This window comes from Gorilla gorilla, chromosome 11, assembly GCF_029281585.2.
Source record: "Gorilla gorilla gorilla isolate KB3781 chromosome 11, NHGRI_mGorGor1-v2.1_pri, whole genome shotgun sequence".
NCBI classification, from domain to species: Eukaryota; Metazoa; Chordata; class Mammalia; order Primates; family Hominidae; genus Gorilla; species Gorilla gorilla.
The window spans coordinates 51606564-51623615 of NC_073235.2; the positions used below are offsets into that span (position 1 = coordinate 51606564).

General features: G+C 37.9%; 1 protein-coding gene across 15 annotated transcripts in view; it reads left to right on the forward strand.

Moving 5' to 3' along the window:
* The window catches only part of LYPD6B (LY6/PLAUR domain containing 6B), a 176109-nt gene that overhangs the window by 67227 nt on the left and 91830 nt on the right, over positions 1 to 17052 (forward strand). Inside the window, exons 1-2 of one of the 15 annotated variants that reach the window (XM_063694834.1) lie at positions 9101 to 9236; positions 12136 to 12187. The exons of 7 other annotated variants lie outside the window; for them this stretch is intronic. The gene's annotated coding sequence lies outside the window, so the exon portion shown is untranslated. Of the gene's footprint in view, positions 1 to 9100; positions 9237 to 10995; positions 11290 to 12135; positions 12188 to 17052 lie in introns of those variants that run through there. 7 more of the 15 variants (XM_055380186.2, XM_055380176.2, XM_063694837.1 and 4 more) reach the window with 7 other exon arrangements.

Consider the following 17052-nt stretch of genomic DNA (forward strand, 5'->3'; position numbering starts at 1 on the left):
TTGAGATAATCATATGGTTTTTCTTTTTAAGTTTGTTAATATGGTAAATTACATTGACTTTTTTTCATGAATTTTAAACCAACCTTGCATTCCTGTAGTAAAACCTATGTGTTCATGATATATTGTTTTATGTATTGTTAGAATCAATTTGCAAAAATTTTGTTTTGAATTTTTGCATCTATGTTCATGAGGAATATTGGTTTGCAATTTTCTTTTATTATAATGTATATTTCTGCTTTTGGTATTAGAGTAGTGCTGATTTCATGGAATAAGTTGGAAAGTATTTCTCCATTTTAATTTTCTGGAAGTTTATATACAGTTGGTATTATTTCTTCCTTACATTTGGTAGAATTTGCCAGTGAAGACATCTTGGTCTGGTGTTTTCATCATGGGAAGATTTTTAACTACAAATACAATTGCTCTAATAGATGTAGGGCTATTCAAAGGTTGCCAGTTTTTCTTTAGTAAGCTTTGGTAGATTGTATCTTTTAAGTATTTTTATATTTAATCTATGTTTTTGAAATTACTGGTATAAAGTTGTTTATAATATTCCCTTACTGCATTTCTAATATCTGTAGAATATGTTATGTTGTCAACTGTTTCCTTCTTCCTTTTTGATATTGATAATTTGTGTTTTTTTCCTTATTTTCCTAATCAATCTGTATGGAAGGTTATGAAATGATTGATCTCAAAGAACCATCTTTTGGTTTTGTTTATTTTCTCTATTGTTTTTCTGCTTTCTATTTTATTTATTTCTGCTTTGTCCTTTTAAATTTCGTTTCTTCTGCCTATTTTGGGGGCTAATTCCTCCCCTCTTTTTTTTACTCTCTTAAAGTAGAAGCTGAGGTAATTGATTTGAGAACTTTTCTTTCAATACCAATACAGCAATCCCCCCTTATCCGCAGCGGATGTGTTCCAAGGCCCCCAGTGGATTCTTGAAACCATGGATAGTGCGGAACCCTATATACACTATGTTTTTCATTATACATACACACCTATGATAAAGTTTAAGTTATAATTAGGCACAAGAAGAGATTAACAACAATAACTAATAATAGAACAATTATAAGAATATACTATAATAAAAGTTATGTAAATGTGGTCTTTCTTAAAATATCTTATTGTGCTGTACTCACCCTTTTTCTTCTTGTGATGATGTGAGGTGATAAAATGCCTATATGATGAGATACCACAGTAATCAATCTGATAACTGAGAAGGGTACTAAGTGACTAATGGACAGGTAGTGTACACAGTGTGGATATGTGGGAAAAGTGATGTTTTACCTCCCTGGTGGGATGAAGCTGGACCGTGTGATATTTCATCACTCTACTCAGAACAGCATGCCATTTAAAACTTATGAATTGTTTACTCCTGGAATTTTTCATTTAATATTTTTAGATCACAGTTGACCATGAGTAACTGAAACTACAGAAAGTGAACCTGAGGATAAGGGGGGACTACTGCATAGATATTTAGTACTGTAAAATTCTTCCCAAGTGCTGCATTAGCAATATCCCACAAACTCTGATATGACATGTTTTGATTTTTATTTAATTCAGAACAATTTTAAACTTTATTTTAAACTTCCTCTTTGATGCCTGGTTTATGTAGATGTGTTGCTTCATTTCCAAATATTTGGGGGTTTCCTAGCTATCTTTCTGTAACTGATTTCTGGTTTAACTCTATTATATTCAAAGAACATATTTTCTGTGACTTGTATGTTTTAAATCTATTTACCTGTGTTTTGGCAGAAAATATATTCCATCTTGGTAACTGTCCACTTGTGTGTAAAAATAATGTGTATTCTGCTTTGAAAGGGTGGAGGGATCTATAACTGCCAGTTAAATCAAGTTAGTTGATAGTATATCCTTACTTATTGTTTTTCTACTTGTTCTACCAATTATTGAAAGAGGGGTATTTACATTTCAATTATAATGGTAGATTTATTTATTTCCATCCCCTTTGATATGGTTTGGCTGTGTCCCCACCCACATCTCATCTTGAATTCCCATGTGTTGTGAGAGGGACCCTGTGGGAGGTAATTGAATCATGGGGGCAAGTCTTTCCTGTGCTGTTCTCTTGATAGTAAGTCTCACGAGATCTGATGGTTTAATAAAGAAGAGTTCCCTTGCACAAGCTCTGTCTGCTTGCCTGCTGCCATCTATGTATGACATGATTTGCTCCTCCTTGCCTTCCACCATGATTGTAAGGCTTCCCCAGCCACGTGGAACTGTAAGTCCATTAAACCTTTCTTTTGTACATTGTCCAGTCTCAGGTATGTCTTTATCAGCAGCATGAAAACAGACTAATACACCCTTGCAGTTCAATGAGTTTTTGTTTCACACATTTCGAAGCTCTGTTTTTAGGTTCATAAATGTTTAGGATTGTTATATCCTCTTTATCTTTATGAAATGGCTATTTTCATCCCTGAAAATCTTTGTTGCCCTCAAATATATACTGCCTAATGTTCATGTTGTCACTCCAGTTTGTTTGTTGACTAGTGACAGAATTGTGAATCTTTTACCTTCATTCTATTTTTAACCTGTTTATGTTTACATTTAAAGTGTGTTTCCTATAGGCAGCATATGATTGGATCTTTCTTTTTTAGTTAGCTGACAAGTTTTGACTTTCAGCGCAGGTGTTAGAACACATATTGAATGTTATTTTTGATGTGTTTAAGTTTTTCATCTTGCTATTTATTTTATAATCACCCCCTTTTGTTCTTTGTTCCCCTTTCCTTATTTTTCTGGCTTCTTTTGGATTGAGTTTTTAAAAAATAATTCCATTTTAGCTTGTTTATTGGCTGATTAGTTAAGCCTGTTTGTTTTATTTTAATGGTTGCTTTAGAGTTTATAGCATACATCTTTAACTTACCATTGTCTACCTTAAAGTGATATTATTTCACTTCACTTAGAGTATAAATTCCTTCTCCCTGCCCCTAGCCTTTATACTATTTTTTGTCATCATATATTTTACTTGTACATATGTAAGGGTCCCCACAATACATTATTATTTTTGTTTAAACAGTCAGATATTTATTAAAAAGAGTTAAATAATAAGAAAAAATATTACACATTTATTTATGTGGTTACAATTTCTGGTACTTTTCATTCCTTTATGTAGATTCATATGTCCACTTGGTGTCAGTTTATTTTAAATTGAAAGACTTCCTTTGATAGTTCTTGTGGTGCAGATCTTAAAGCTTTTGTATCATACATCTGAAAGTCTTCATTTCACTTAGGTTTTTGAAATACACGTTAGGTTGATAGTTTTTCCTTTTTCTTTCAGCACTTTAAAGATGTTGTTCTGCCATCTTCTTGCTTGCATTGTTTCTGATAAGAAATCTGTTGTCCTCCTGATCTTTGTTCCTCTGTGCACAATTTGCCCTTTTTCTCTGGCTACTTTTTAATTCTTTTTTTAATCACTGGCTTTGAGCAGTTTTATTATTGTGTGCCTTGCTGTAGTTTTATTCATGTTTCTTGTGCACAAGGTTCATTTACTGTCTCAAATCTGTAAGTTTATAATATTCATCAAATTGGAAACATTTTAACTTATGTATCTTCAAATACTTTTTCTGTTCCCCGTTCTCAGTTCTTAAGATAATTCCAATTACATGTAGTATTTTAGGCTGCTTAAAGTTGTCATTCAGTTCACTTATGTTCCCTTTATTTATTTATGTATTTATTATTTATTTTTTTGAGATGAAGTCTGGCTTTGTCACCCAGGCTGTAGTGCAGTGTCATGATCTCGGCTAACTGCAAACTCCGCCTCCCAGGTTCAAGCGATTCTCCTTCCTCAGCCTCCTGAGTAGCTGGGATTACAGCTGCATGCCACCATGCCCAGCTAATTTTTGTATTTTTAGTAGAGATGGGGTTTCACCATATTGGTCAGGCTGGTCTCGAACTCCTGACCTCAAGTTATCCACCCATCTTGGCCTCCCAAAGTGCTGGGATTACAGGCATGAGCCACCGTACCCGGCCACGTTCTTTTCTTTTAAAAAGATTCTTTTCCTTCTCTGTTTTATTTTGGATGGTTGCTATGACTATATTGTGAAGTCATCTCATCTTTTGTTCTACAATATCTAATTACCCATTAATCCCATCCAATGTATTTTTTAACTTAGACATTGCAGGGCTTTTTAATTTGCAAATGTTTGATTTGGGGCTGTACTTTTTCATATATATTTCTACTTAACTTTTCAAAATATATGGAGTACAGTTATAATAGTTTCAGTGCCTTTGTCTGATAATTCTAACATCTGTATCTGTTCTGGGTGGTTTTGATTCATTTTCTCTTTTCATTATAGTTGCATTTTTCTGCTTCTTATCATGCCTACTAATCTTTGCTTGGATGCCAGATATTGTGAATTTTACTTTGTTGGGTGCTGGATATTTTTGCATTCCTGTAAATATTCTTGAACCTTGTTTTAGGATGCAGTTAAATTTCTTGGAAATCTTGACATTCTTTTAATGTTTGCTAGGCAGGATCATAGCAGCATTTAGTCTAGGGCTAAGTACTCCCCAATATTGAGGGAAGTCCTTTCTGAGTACTGTATCATAAGACCTATGAGTTATGAGGTTTTTCAATCTGACTACTGAAAATGACAACCTTACTTATTATGTAATTCCATTTTAATGTAAAAATATACATAGATTAGAGATGTGTTTCATTTATTCAATGACTGTTTTTTGAATATGGACAATGTGAAAGATATCAAATATAGAATAGCAAATAAAGCAAAATCTTTCCTCTCAAAGAGTTTATATTCTATGTCTGGAGACAGACAATAGTTCTGTATCAGGTAGTAATATGTACTTTGAAGAAAAATAAGGCAGAGTAAAAGGAGAACAATGGGGAGTGGAATAGGATGCAGTACTCTATATGTGTCTGGGAAGAACTCTCGAAAAGGTGATATTGAAGCAGAGACTAGAATAAAGTGAAGTAGCATGGCTGGTAGCTATCTGGTGGAAGGACACTACAGGTAAATGGAATATGAAGTGCTGAGGTAGAATAATAGGAGGAGAGCATGGTCTTAGCATTCGTGAGGATGGGCAAGGAGGCTAGCGTGTTGGGGTGTACTGAGAAAGTAAGGGAGAGAATAATAGGAGGTGAGGTCAGAGGGACCCCCAGGAGGATGGGGGATCACATAAGGCTTTGCTGAAGGTGGTAAGAACTGTAGATTTTATTAATCTACAGTTAATAAAACTGTAGATACATACATACAGTTGCCACTTCCTCTCCTCCATTCTCTCTTGAATCCATTACATACAGTGGCAACTAGGGGAAAAATGAGGATCACTGATATCTGTAGTCATTATGGTATATCTAAAATATCACAGAATAGAATACTACATGATTTTCTAAGAACATTAGACAAAGAAGACCCTTTGAAATAGCTAGAATTAGTCGTTTCAAACATAGTCTTGGCAATGACTGGTTGACATTAAAATGAAAGCCAGAAAGGCTTAGGATGGAAGAACTCTTGGGTTTTCCTAAGAACACTTGAATCTCCTGTCTCTGCATCTATCACTAAAGATTAGCCCTTAGAACAGTAGTGTGTGAACCCCCTTCATGTTAACACTGAACTTGAAATTTCAACATTCCCAACAGTTTTAATTTGGAGGCTGCTGACAGCCCAGCTCTAATGGAAACCAGTCTTCATGACTTCTGTGTTAAGCCTTAAGGTACAATTTCCTTCTCTCAGATATGTGGGGTCTTGATATGGTTTTAGGGTAGCAGGGAAGAACTGCACTGGGGGTTTCCTTTATCATGAGTGATTTAATTCAGCAGCACAAAATGCTAACACTTTTCCAAAAGAAATGTATATCCTAGATTCCTAGGTCAAAATGAAGTATCACTTGGCATTGAGATAAAAGCATTACTTATAATGATAAGACTTTTCTCCAAAGGTTGTGTACTCAGAAAAAGAGTTGAAAGAGTGATTAGCTATAAGCTCTTATTTTTTTTTCAATTCTTAAATTCCATACTTGAATCCTTAATTTAGAGGCTGGTATGTGAGTAAAGTACCAAACAAGAGCCTCAACTAGTATCAGGTCAAGTCCTTGAAGTTCTGTCCACAGATTCCCTTCCCTTTGCTTTATTGAGCTTTCAGAGGGAAAGAGGAAGGAATGGAATGTCCAATGTCAAGATAAATGGCACATACCCAAATCTAACAGTTGTCAACCACCTAATATTCCATCTTAGAAATGGACAAGCATTTTCAGTCCAAAACTCTACACCATCTTGTCAATACCTTACATAGCAAAGGCACTTTATGTAGTGAAGATAATTTCATCTCCTGAAAAGTAACCATGCAGCTCACTCCAGGAAGCCAACTGAACTCAGTTTTTGTGGTAGTCAGAAAAAGCCCTGCCCAGAGAGTGTGGAGAAGGTGCCAGATGAGTGTTCCAATTAAAACAGCATGAAATCTGGGTTTTATTCCCAGATTAATCAATTACTAGCAATTTCTAGATCTATTTTTTTAAAACCCACTAGAGACTATAGTGAGACTCAAATGGAACAGCATATACACATGAAAGCGCCTTACATTTGAATAGTGCCTTACAGATTGCAATGTATTTCACTTAATATTGTTCCCCCTGGTATATATGAAGAGCCCAACCTTATACTGCCCACTTAGCCAGGACAGAAAACTTTGCAGTAGAGTCTCTTCCCATCTCAAATGCTATTTATCTTTCTTGACTTCATCTCAGAATTTTACATCTAAAAGTTGACCTTGATATCCTTCCATCCTTTTCCCCATCATAAAACACAAATCTTTGAGCAAAACCATCCAAGAGCATTACTGAGTCCTTTGAAAACTTTTAAGCGTTCCACATCCTTTAAGTAGGGGGATCACATACTTCAACGACTCCAAACTAGGACACCTGTGAAAGTGAAAGGGAACTCTATAAATAATGACACAAAGACAATAGAAAAACTAAGACTGTCTTTACAAGCCAACCTCCTTACAAATCTAAAGGTCCATGCTGAGGTACAACTTAGGGAGCAGATGAAACCTTAAAGGATATCTATAAATAAACACACATTTTCATTAATTTATTTTTCTGATGCATTCCATTTTCTCCACCTGATTTTGCCGATGGTAGGTACCATGTAAACTTTCATTCCTCTCCTACCGTACCTTCTATCTGCCTTCTTCTCCTGTTCAACAAGTCAGTAAACTGGGCAGAAAAAATACATATCACCTGGTGTTTCTATTTAAAGGAACTCTTTGTTTATTTTGGCTTATTGTTTCTACAAACACAGAAACTATACTGAATGGAAAATAACCATCAGTTATATTCCCATCACCTAGAACCAAACACTGCTAACATTTCAGCAACAGTTGTTCCAGTTCGTTTTCAATAATTAATTACACTAGTAATGTATGAATATTTTTGTCCCTTTTAAAAGAGACAAAAAGTTTGAAGGAATAATATAATGGCCCAAGAACCTACTAATTTTCAGGCACTTAACATTTAAGTCATTCCACTTAAACCTCATACTAACCATTAATGATGGTAGTATTTTTATATACATATTACAAAAAAGGAAACCAAGGGTGAGAGACATTAAGGGATGTATATGCGAGCCAGATTTTAGTCCCAAGTACTTCCAGATTCCAAAACTCATTCTATTTCTACCATATAATATTATTTTTAAGGCTTTATGCGTTTCTTCCTGTCTTTTCTCTGCATAGCTTTTTGTTTGTTTAACCTAAACGTACTATGTATACCATATTCTATCTTTGTATGTATTTTCACATATTAAACCTTGTGAGGATTGCATCTGAACAAGACTACTGCAACTTGATTGGGAAAAAAATCAAACAGCATATAAAGTTATAAAGGGCAAAGTACAGTTTTCCTCTATCCTCTCCATACCAAGGTCCACTCAATCTGTCTTTCAGAGGTAACTACAGGGAACTTTTTTTCATATCTCCTCTGAGACACCTAAGTCAGTCAGACATGCATCTCCTTACAACCCATTTTTGTGTTCTCCTTTACAACACAACTTGAACAGCTGCCTATGCTCACTGTTGCCACTTCCTCTTCTCCATTCTCTCTTGAATCCACTCCAATCAGACTTTCATTCTTACCACTTCAACCGGACTGCCCTTGTCAAGGTCCCAATGTCTTCCACATTGTCAAATCCCAAAGTTAGTTCTAAGACCTTATTTTCCTCAACTTTGAGCAGCAATTGACATAGTATATCACATACTCTTTCTTGAAACACTTTCTTCTCTTGGCTCCTAGGATATCACTGTCTTGGATCTCATCGTGCCTGTTTGGCCATTTCTTCTTGGTCTCCTTTAATGGCTCTTCCTCAGCTTCCTGACTTTTAAATGTTGGACAACCCCAATCTTTAGTCATCTCTCATTCTCTATCTATACTTACTTTCTATGTGGTCTCATCCAGACCTAACCTTTAAATGCCTTCTATATGCTGATGACACTCAAATTTATGTCTCTAGGCTAGACTTTTCCCCTGAACTTCAGATGTGTGTGTCCAACTGCCTCCTTAACACTTTATAGAAAATCTCAAACTCACCATGTCAAAACTGAACTTCTAATTCTCCACTCCCAATCTTCTCCATCCCAGTAAATGTCAGATGAAGAGACAGACAACAATAATAAAACCTTGAAATCACTCTTAAGCTCTCTCTCCCCACCCCCATCCCACCATCTAATTAATCAGCAAATGCTGCTAGCTCTAACTTCTAAATATATCCCAAATCAGACTGATTTTTCATCACCTTCACCACTACCAACTCCTTAGGCCTGGAAGACTATAGTAACTTCCAACTTGGTCTCCCTGCTCTACCCTTTACCTACAGTCAATTCTCCACAAAGCAATAAAGATACCTTTTAAAAAGGTAAGTCAGGTCATGCCATTACTTTTCTCAAAACCACTAAATGGTTTCCATCCCATTACATACAGTTGCCACTGTATGTAATCAGATCTACTGAGACTGTATTGCAGTGCTTGTGTTCAAGTTAACAGTAGCCTAACATTATGTCACAAAGCCTATGTCATTTACCTCATTCCATCTCATCATGTAGGCATTTTATCATCTCACATCATCACAAGAAGGATGAGTATAGTACAATAAGATATTTTGAGAGAGCCCATATTCACATAACTTTTATTACAGTGTATTGTTATACTTGTTCTATTTAATTTTGCTTTAAATATTTTATTGTGCCTAATTTCTAAATTAAACTTTATCATAGGTATGTATCTATAGGACAAAACATAGTATATGTAGGGTTTGGTACTATCTGCAGTTCCAGGCATCCAGTGAGCATCTTGGAATGTCTCTGACAAAGATAGGGGAGATCTACTGTACTGTGTCAGATCACTGAGATTGAGGGGTTGTTACGGCAGCAGAACCTAGCTTAACCATACTGCTGTAGGTATAAAGAATTCTTAAAATTGTTAATTGTGATTATTAGTGAGATATCTCCTAACCCTCTGCTAATATTTACTACTAATTTGCTGTTGTGCCATTTTCTGACACCTATTCGATTTGAATCTGACCACTTTGACTCTTTTCTCATCCCCCCACACCCAAGAATCTCTCGTGTCCTGGAAGTAAGCTGAAGGAAGGAACTGTATTAGCAGTTATGACATGTTGGCAGTTACAGCATAAAAGGATGGAAGCTAAATTCAAGAAGTACTGTGCCTGACATATAATGGGCACTCAGCAAACATTTATTGACAATAGGAAGAGAAATTGGATGAGATGTGGCTGTTACCAGTGATTTCATGTGGCAAAATCTAATAAATGTTTAGTTCTCATCTTCCTTGACCTTGTAAACAGGGTTTGGAGCTTTTCACCACTCTCTCTTTCTCAAAACTCTTTGATCCTTGGCTTCCTGGACATCAGAAGCTTCTAGTTTCCCCCCTATCCTAGTAGCCACTGCTTGGTCTCCTTTGCAGAATCCCCCTCTTCCTAATATCTAAATACTCTAGTGCCCTAGAGCTCAGTCTTTGGGCACCTTCTTGTTTATTCGAATCTCTCAGTCTTGTCTGCTGTTTTATTATTGAGTGATTTCCTTTTATTGATTTACACATTCTCTTTTATATGGAGAGTAGTAACCCTCAGTCTATCCTACATTGCTGATAATTTTCCTCATTTGTTATTAGATTTTTACTTTATAGTTTTTAATATACTACATATTTACTATATTTATATTTTTTCATAGACAATGTACATTTTTATATAATCATATATGTCATTCATCTTTTTTTTTTTGAGACTTTTTGAGTCTCCCTCTGTTGCTCAGGCAAGAGTGAAGTGGTTTGATCTTGGCTCACTGATATCTCTGCCTCCCGGGTTCAAGTGATTCTTGTGCCTCAGCCTCCTGAGTAGCTGGGGCTACAGGAGAGCACCACCATGCCTAGCTAATTTTTATATTTTTAGTAGAGGTGGGGTTTCGCCATGTTAGCCAGGCTGGTCTCAAACTCTGGATCTCAAGTGATCAGCCCACCTTAGCCTCCCAAAGTGCTGGGATTACAGGTGTGATTTACTGTGCTTGACCTCATTCCTTTTTTTTTTTTTTTTTTTTTAAGGCGTTTGGAATTAGTGTGGCATTTTGGGGATTTGTCAATGTGTGAAGTGGTTATGCTTAATATATGTACCTGGTCTGTATATTAAAGCCACTTTCCTTTGTATAGCAGGACCTTGTTGCTCATCTGTCATTTTTGTCCATGTTCTTTGGGTTATGTAGCTATATGGTGAAGGGTCACGTTGTTCCAATTTAGTCTTGCCAAATTATCCTTGTTATTATAATAATCATCTATTGCTATGTAACAAAGTACTCCAAAATTTAGTGTTGTAAAGCACCAATAATCATTTATTATCTTTCGTGGTTTCTCTGAATTCAGGAATTCAGAAGTGGCTTGGCCGGGCAGTTCTGGATTAGGGTCTCTGACCAGGTTGTAGTCACATCTAGGCTAGGGCTGTGGTCATCTGAAGGCCGGAGGATTTATTTCTAAGCTGGCAGTTGGTGTTAGCAAATTGGTCCTTCTCCATGTGGATCTCTCTGAGTGTCCTCATGATGTGGTGCTTGGCTTTCCCCAGAGCAAGTAATCCAAGAGACCAAGGCGGAAACTCCAATGTCTTTTATGACAGCCTCAAAGTTCCAGTCATCATTTCCACCTCATTCTATTGGCTGCATAAGAGACTAGCCAGGCTTCGGTGTGTGTGCTGGGGCTGGGGCGGCTACATAGCTGTGACTACCAGGGGGTGCAGTCTCTGGGGACCACCACTACCGAGGCTGGGTACGATGGTAACCAAAGAGCACTTTTTATTTGAGATGTTTTCTTGGGTTTGATATATACTTTTAAACTGAGAATACAGGAATGCCAACTGATAAATACTGGATTTTTACAAAGCACAGTTAACTTTACATTCTGTTAAGCAGAAAGAAAATGCATGAGTTTTTGCAGACTATTTGCTCGAGTAAGGCCCTCAGGGCAGAGGACACTTGAGATTGCCTTGATGCAGTTCCTTCTGGTACACTTTTTGGGGCTAATATTGTTCTTGATTTTCTGCATCCTCCATCTGTCTCTGAATCCAAATATTTTGAAGAAAACAAATCAGAGGGAGGCAAGAAAATGTTCGAGACACAGTAGAAATAGCTGCTAATAACAGCAATAACTACTTTATTTCTTGAGTGCTTGCTATGTGCCAGATATGTCTCAGACCTTTTACATAAGTGATATGTTACTTAGCTCTTCCACTGACCCCATTTTAACTATGACAAAACTGATTCTCGGAGTAATTTATTCAAGATCATGTAGTAAATGGTTGGGCTGAAATTTGAACCCAGGTCTGTCTGTTTCTAAAGGCTGTGGTTAATCTACTGCCTCTCACTGTACCCCATTGATATAAACACACAAACACAATGTTTGGGCATCAGAAAGTTGAAAAGCGGTAGAGTTGTGTATTACCTGGAAGGATCTGTCAAAGGTAAAAAATGCAGGAAAATGTAATCCCAGATACGAAAATACTCTGAAACTGAAAAGTGCTTTATAAATGTAAGGTGGCATTGTATTAATATTATTCAGCTCAGAGAAGTAAGAAAATGAATCATGTATAATTCCTTTATTTCTTTTCATTCAAAGGAACACCTGCCCATTAATCTTGACCCTGTTAAAACAATAACTGCCTATCCAGGTAATACATTGGAGTTAATGTGTAATTAAAGAAAATTATTATCACTTGGCTATGAAATGGGAATGGCAATATTTCAAGTTAATATGTATTTTAGACCAATAAATGTTTTAGTTTAAAAAAACTCTGCTAAAATGTACAATTTAGAAAGATATCAAACCATCAGTTTAAAATTAAAGTGTAAGAAGCTTTATGTCTGTAAACGTGTTTTGTTGTAATGTCAATATGATATCATATTTGTCTTCCACACGAAGACATTGTCTTTCTGACAACCACTGTTTAAAGAAAATAGACCTTGGGGATGGGGAAAGTACATTTCTCTTGGATTTTCCTGTCTTTTGACATGTACCTTTGTGGCGTGAACACATTAACGATGAACTCAGTTGACGGTCTTGAGGGTGAGGGATGATATGTAGCCTTCATTACATTGCCTTGGCTCCGGGCCCGTAGGCACCAGCAGCAAGAGCTTTGATTTCATTTTAAAAGGAGTTAGAAGAATGTGAAGAAGGTCATGGCCATCAATCTGTTATCACTCTGCTAGATAGGATCTCTTTAAGGAGGAGCATGAAACATATTCTAAAAGCTCCAGTGAAGGCCCCCAAATGGCGATGTTCATCCTACCGCTTCCTAGTGAAAGCGTGCAATCTCTGAAACAGAGCTCACAAGCACTGAACAACAAAAAATAGTCTCAGGAAATGCTTTCATTTTAAATTGTCCCAGCTAGAGCCAGCATATATAGACAGTAGGTATAGTGAGGCATGTGGATGAAAGCAAAAAAAATATTTTGCAGTCCTATTAGCTTTATTAAATGTACATTATTGTGAGTGGGTCAGTAGCCATCCTACTGAAGAGAAAAGGAATGGAGACTGAAGTTAAATGTTCTGCTTAAGGCTGCTTATTGATTGGAAGGCAGGGTATAGTCTTGGGGAGCCCTGAGCTCCTAGAATGCACCTCTGCTGTCACAAGCTATAGCCATGTGGTCTCTGAATATTATGTCCTTTGTTTTATTTCTTTTGTTTCATTTTTAAGGATATTTTAGAAAAGAAATTTACAGTACTTAGAATTTTGAGTTCTCCAATATAGGATTTAGTTTTGTGAAATGTCATCTAACTTTTAGGGACATGCATGTATATATATATATATGTGTATATATATGCGTATATATATGTGTGTGTGTGTGTATATATATATATATATATATATATATATATATATATATATATATTTTTTTTTTTTGAGATGGAGTCTCGCTATCTCCCAGGCTGGAGTGCAGTGGCGTGATCTCGGCTCCCTGCAAGCTTCGCCTGCCAGGTTCATACCATTCTCCTGCCTCAGCCTCCCGAGTAGCTGGGACTACAGGCGCCTGCCACCACACATGCCTAATTTTTTTGTATTTTTAGTAGAGACGGGGTTTCACCGGGTTAGCCAGGATGGTCTCTATCTCCTGACCTCATGATCCGCCCGCCTCAGCCTCCCAAAGTGCTAGGATTACAGGCATGAGCCACGGCGCCTGGCTACATATATATTTTTACAGAATTAAAATTCTGATGCACGTCCAAATATCTGTTCTATTTATCATTATTAATATAAACATTTTTTGCTACTATGCTACAAAGTCTTTTTTTTTTTTTTTTTTGTGAGACAGGGTCTTGCTCTGTCACCCAGGCTGGAGTGGGCAGTGGCGTGATCTCGGCTCATTGCAACCTCTACCTCCCAAGATCAGGTGATCTGCCTGCCTCAGCTTCCCAAGTAACTGGGACTACAGGTGTGTGCCACCACACCCGGCTAATTTTTGTATTTTCAGTAGAGACAGGGTTTCACCATGTTGGCCAGGCTGGTCTCAAACTCCTAACCTCAAGTGATCCACCTGCTTTAGCCTCCCAAAGTGCTGCGATTACAGGTATGAGCCACTCCGCCTGGCAAAGTCTTCATGATATTTCAAGGTGGCATCATAGTTCATTAAGTTGATATGTCATAATTTAACAATTCCCATCCTGTTGGACATATAGGTTGTTTCTAAAATTTCCTCTGCTGTAGATGACATGATACTAGTTTTCTTCATGAAAATAGCTTTTTTATTTCCTAAGGTATTGTTTTCTGAAGCTAAATTTTTTCAAGAGTGGATTTAGAGGGTCCAGTTCGCTTTTGTTTTTTATGCAATTCATCTTAATGGGTTTGCTTCCCTGAGAGATGGTGAGTGCTTTTTCTACTTTTTTATGTGATTAATTTTCAAAACTCTAATCTGCATTTAGGAGTTCACATAGAGCTGATTTGACTGACCAAATCTGATGATTGTTGCAGTCCCAGCAGAACACAAAATTCACCCCAGTGGTTCAAATGAAGAGGATGTCATGAAGGGCTATAGTCACAGAAGCGTGTGCAGGGTTAAAGAGCAAACAAGGGACTCCAACAGTGGAAAGTCATGTCCAGCTCTGGGCTGAAGGGATGAGAGAGGGACATAGTGTTTCATGAGGGCTCATAGCCAGTCCTGGGCTGTAGGGGTGGTAGAAGGAAGTAATGTTCCATGAGCACTTATAGCTGCAGCCACAGAGAAGCAGGACCTGCCGGGGCCGGGGCTGTGGAAGGACACAGCTTTCACCAGAGATGCTGCAGTGAAGCACCCAAGGATTGGAGGGAACACCTCAACCTCCCGTTCCTCTCTCCCTCCAGTCTCATGCTAGTGCCTCCCACTGACAGAACCCAACCAAAAGTCACCTGGCACAGGACCCTGAGTGGTGCTGCCTTCAGGAGTCACCCTCCTGGAGCACAGAGCAAGGCCAATAATGGATCCAGTGCTGGTGGAGGTGAAGGGGCAAATGGAAAAACCCCAAACGAGAAAGAAACAGACCAAAAACAAACTATCACCATAACTGTGGAAGTCTGTTTCAGTAGCAGCACTGGGGACCCATTTAGTGGAATCTCAAGCATGGTTCATATTTCACACCCCTCTGGACTGTAGTCTTCCAGAAAGGCCTTAAATATTGCATCCATTTTACCACGAAAACTGGGTCACAGTGGGAGAGCTGGGAGCTCCCGAAAGAGCACTCAGCACTGCCGAGATCGTGTCACAAGTCTGTGGGTGCTGTGCTTGCTCTGTGGCCATCTTTCTAGTCGTCTTGTGTTAGCTCTGATTTTATTCTTTATAATAGCTGTTTCAGTTCTGCTCCAGCTCCTAACCCCACCCCTCCAGGTTTTGATGGAGGCATGTTTCTCATTTCTTTTTTTCTTTTTTTTTTTAAATTATTATTTTTTCTTTTTCTTTTTTTTTATTATACTTTAAGTTCTAGGGTACATGTGCACAATGTGCAGGTTTGTTACATATGCATACATGTTCCATGTTGGTGTGCTGCACCCATTAACTCGTCATTTACATTAGTTATTCCTCCTAATGCTATCCCTCCCCCCTCCCCCCATCCCATGACAGGCCCTGGTGTGTGATGTCCCCCACCCTGTGTCCAAGTGTTCTCATTGTTCAATTCCCACCTGTGAGTGAGAGCATGTTTCTCATTTCAGTACATACTCAGGGCAGATTGTCTGTGTAACCACATGGTCACCAGACAGCATTCCACAGGGCAGTTTCTCACTTTGGGGGCTGAGGGCCTCTGAACATTTATGGACTTTGGGGATTTGTGAGTCCTCTATACAGATTTTCACGTCGCTTTTATTTGGATGGCAATAAAAATTTAAGATAGGCATATTCTGGATCATTTGGATGACTACCTTATAACTGAGTACTGTGACATGGTTTCCGTGTCTGCATCTACATTAGGTTTGTGTTCAAATTAGTGTCAAGCAGGACCACTTTCAATGTGGAGTGTTCTTAAGAAAAAATCACGGTAGATTTAATTTGATCCCAGAGCACTGTTTACATTCAAAGAGCAAATGCCCACACAGAAAGCTGATGAAGAAAGGTTTCACAGTAGTTCCAGACGGGAAGGTGGCAGGAGAATTCAGTCATCACATGGAACAGGAGTAAATGCTTGCTGAGCTCCAGAGAATCCATGCCACAGTGATCAGTACCATACAGCTCCTCATTTGGGCAGCAGTGTGGTTTCAGCAGAACATCATCCAGCATGTTAAATTAATGCTTTTAACTTAACTTGAATGCTATTGGCTTTATGGTTTTGGTTGTATTTATTTATGCATATTCTGTGGTGTTGGTAGATGAAGGGTGGTATGTCTAAGGATTTTGGGCCTGGTTTTATGTTGATTGTTTTCTAAGTAACACCCTAATAATGATAATTAGAGTTAACATTGTGGGAATTCAAGGGAAGATCTTTAAAAAAAGATCTGTACATAACTAAAGTTGGACAATTACTATGCGGAGGAAAGGGCACTAAACTGGTAATCTTGGCCTTTGTGTCCTCTTCGTGAGAAAAGGAAAGAAAAGAGAAGGGAGGGAGGAAGAAAAGAACAATTTAAAAATGCTGTACACGCCTGTAATCCCAGCACTTTGGGAGGCTGAGGCAGGCAGATCACGAGGTCAAGAGATCGAGACCATCCTGGCCAACATGGTGAAACCCTGTCTCTACTAAAAATACAAAAATTAACTGGGCATGGTGGCACACACCCCCAGCTACTCACTCAAGAGGCTGAGGCAGGAGAATCGCTTGAACCCGGGAGGCAGAGGTTGCAGTGAGCTGAGATTGCGCCACTGCACTCCAGCCTGGCCGACAGAGAGAGACTTCGTCTCTAAATAAATACATAAATAATAATTTAAAAATGCTGTAAAAGACCACAGTTCTTCACTGCAAGAATTCATGAAGTTTTGGATGATTTAGCAGCACATATTTAGGAAATGTAATACTCACCTGATGTTATCCAAGAAGGCCCCACGGGCTCCTTTGCTGTATGCTTTTCTAGTTAAG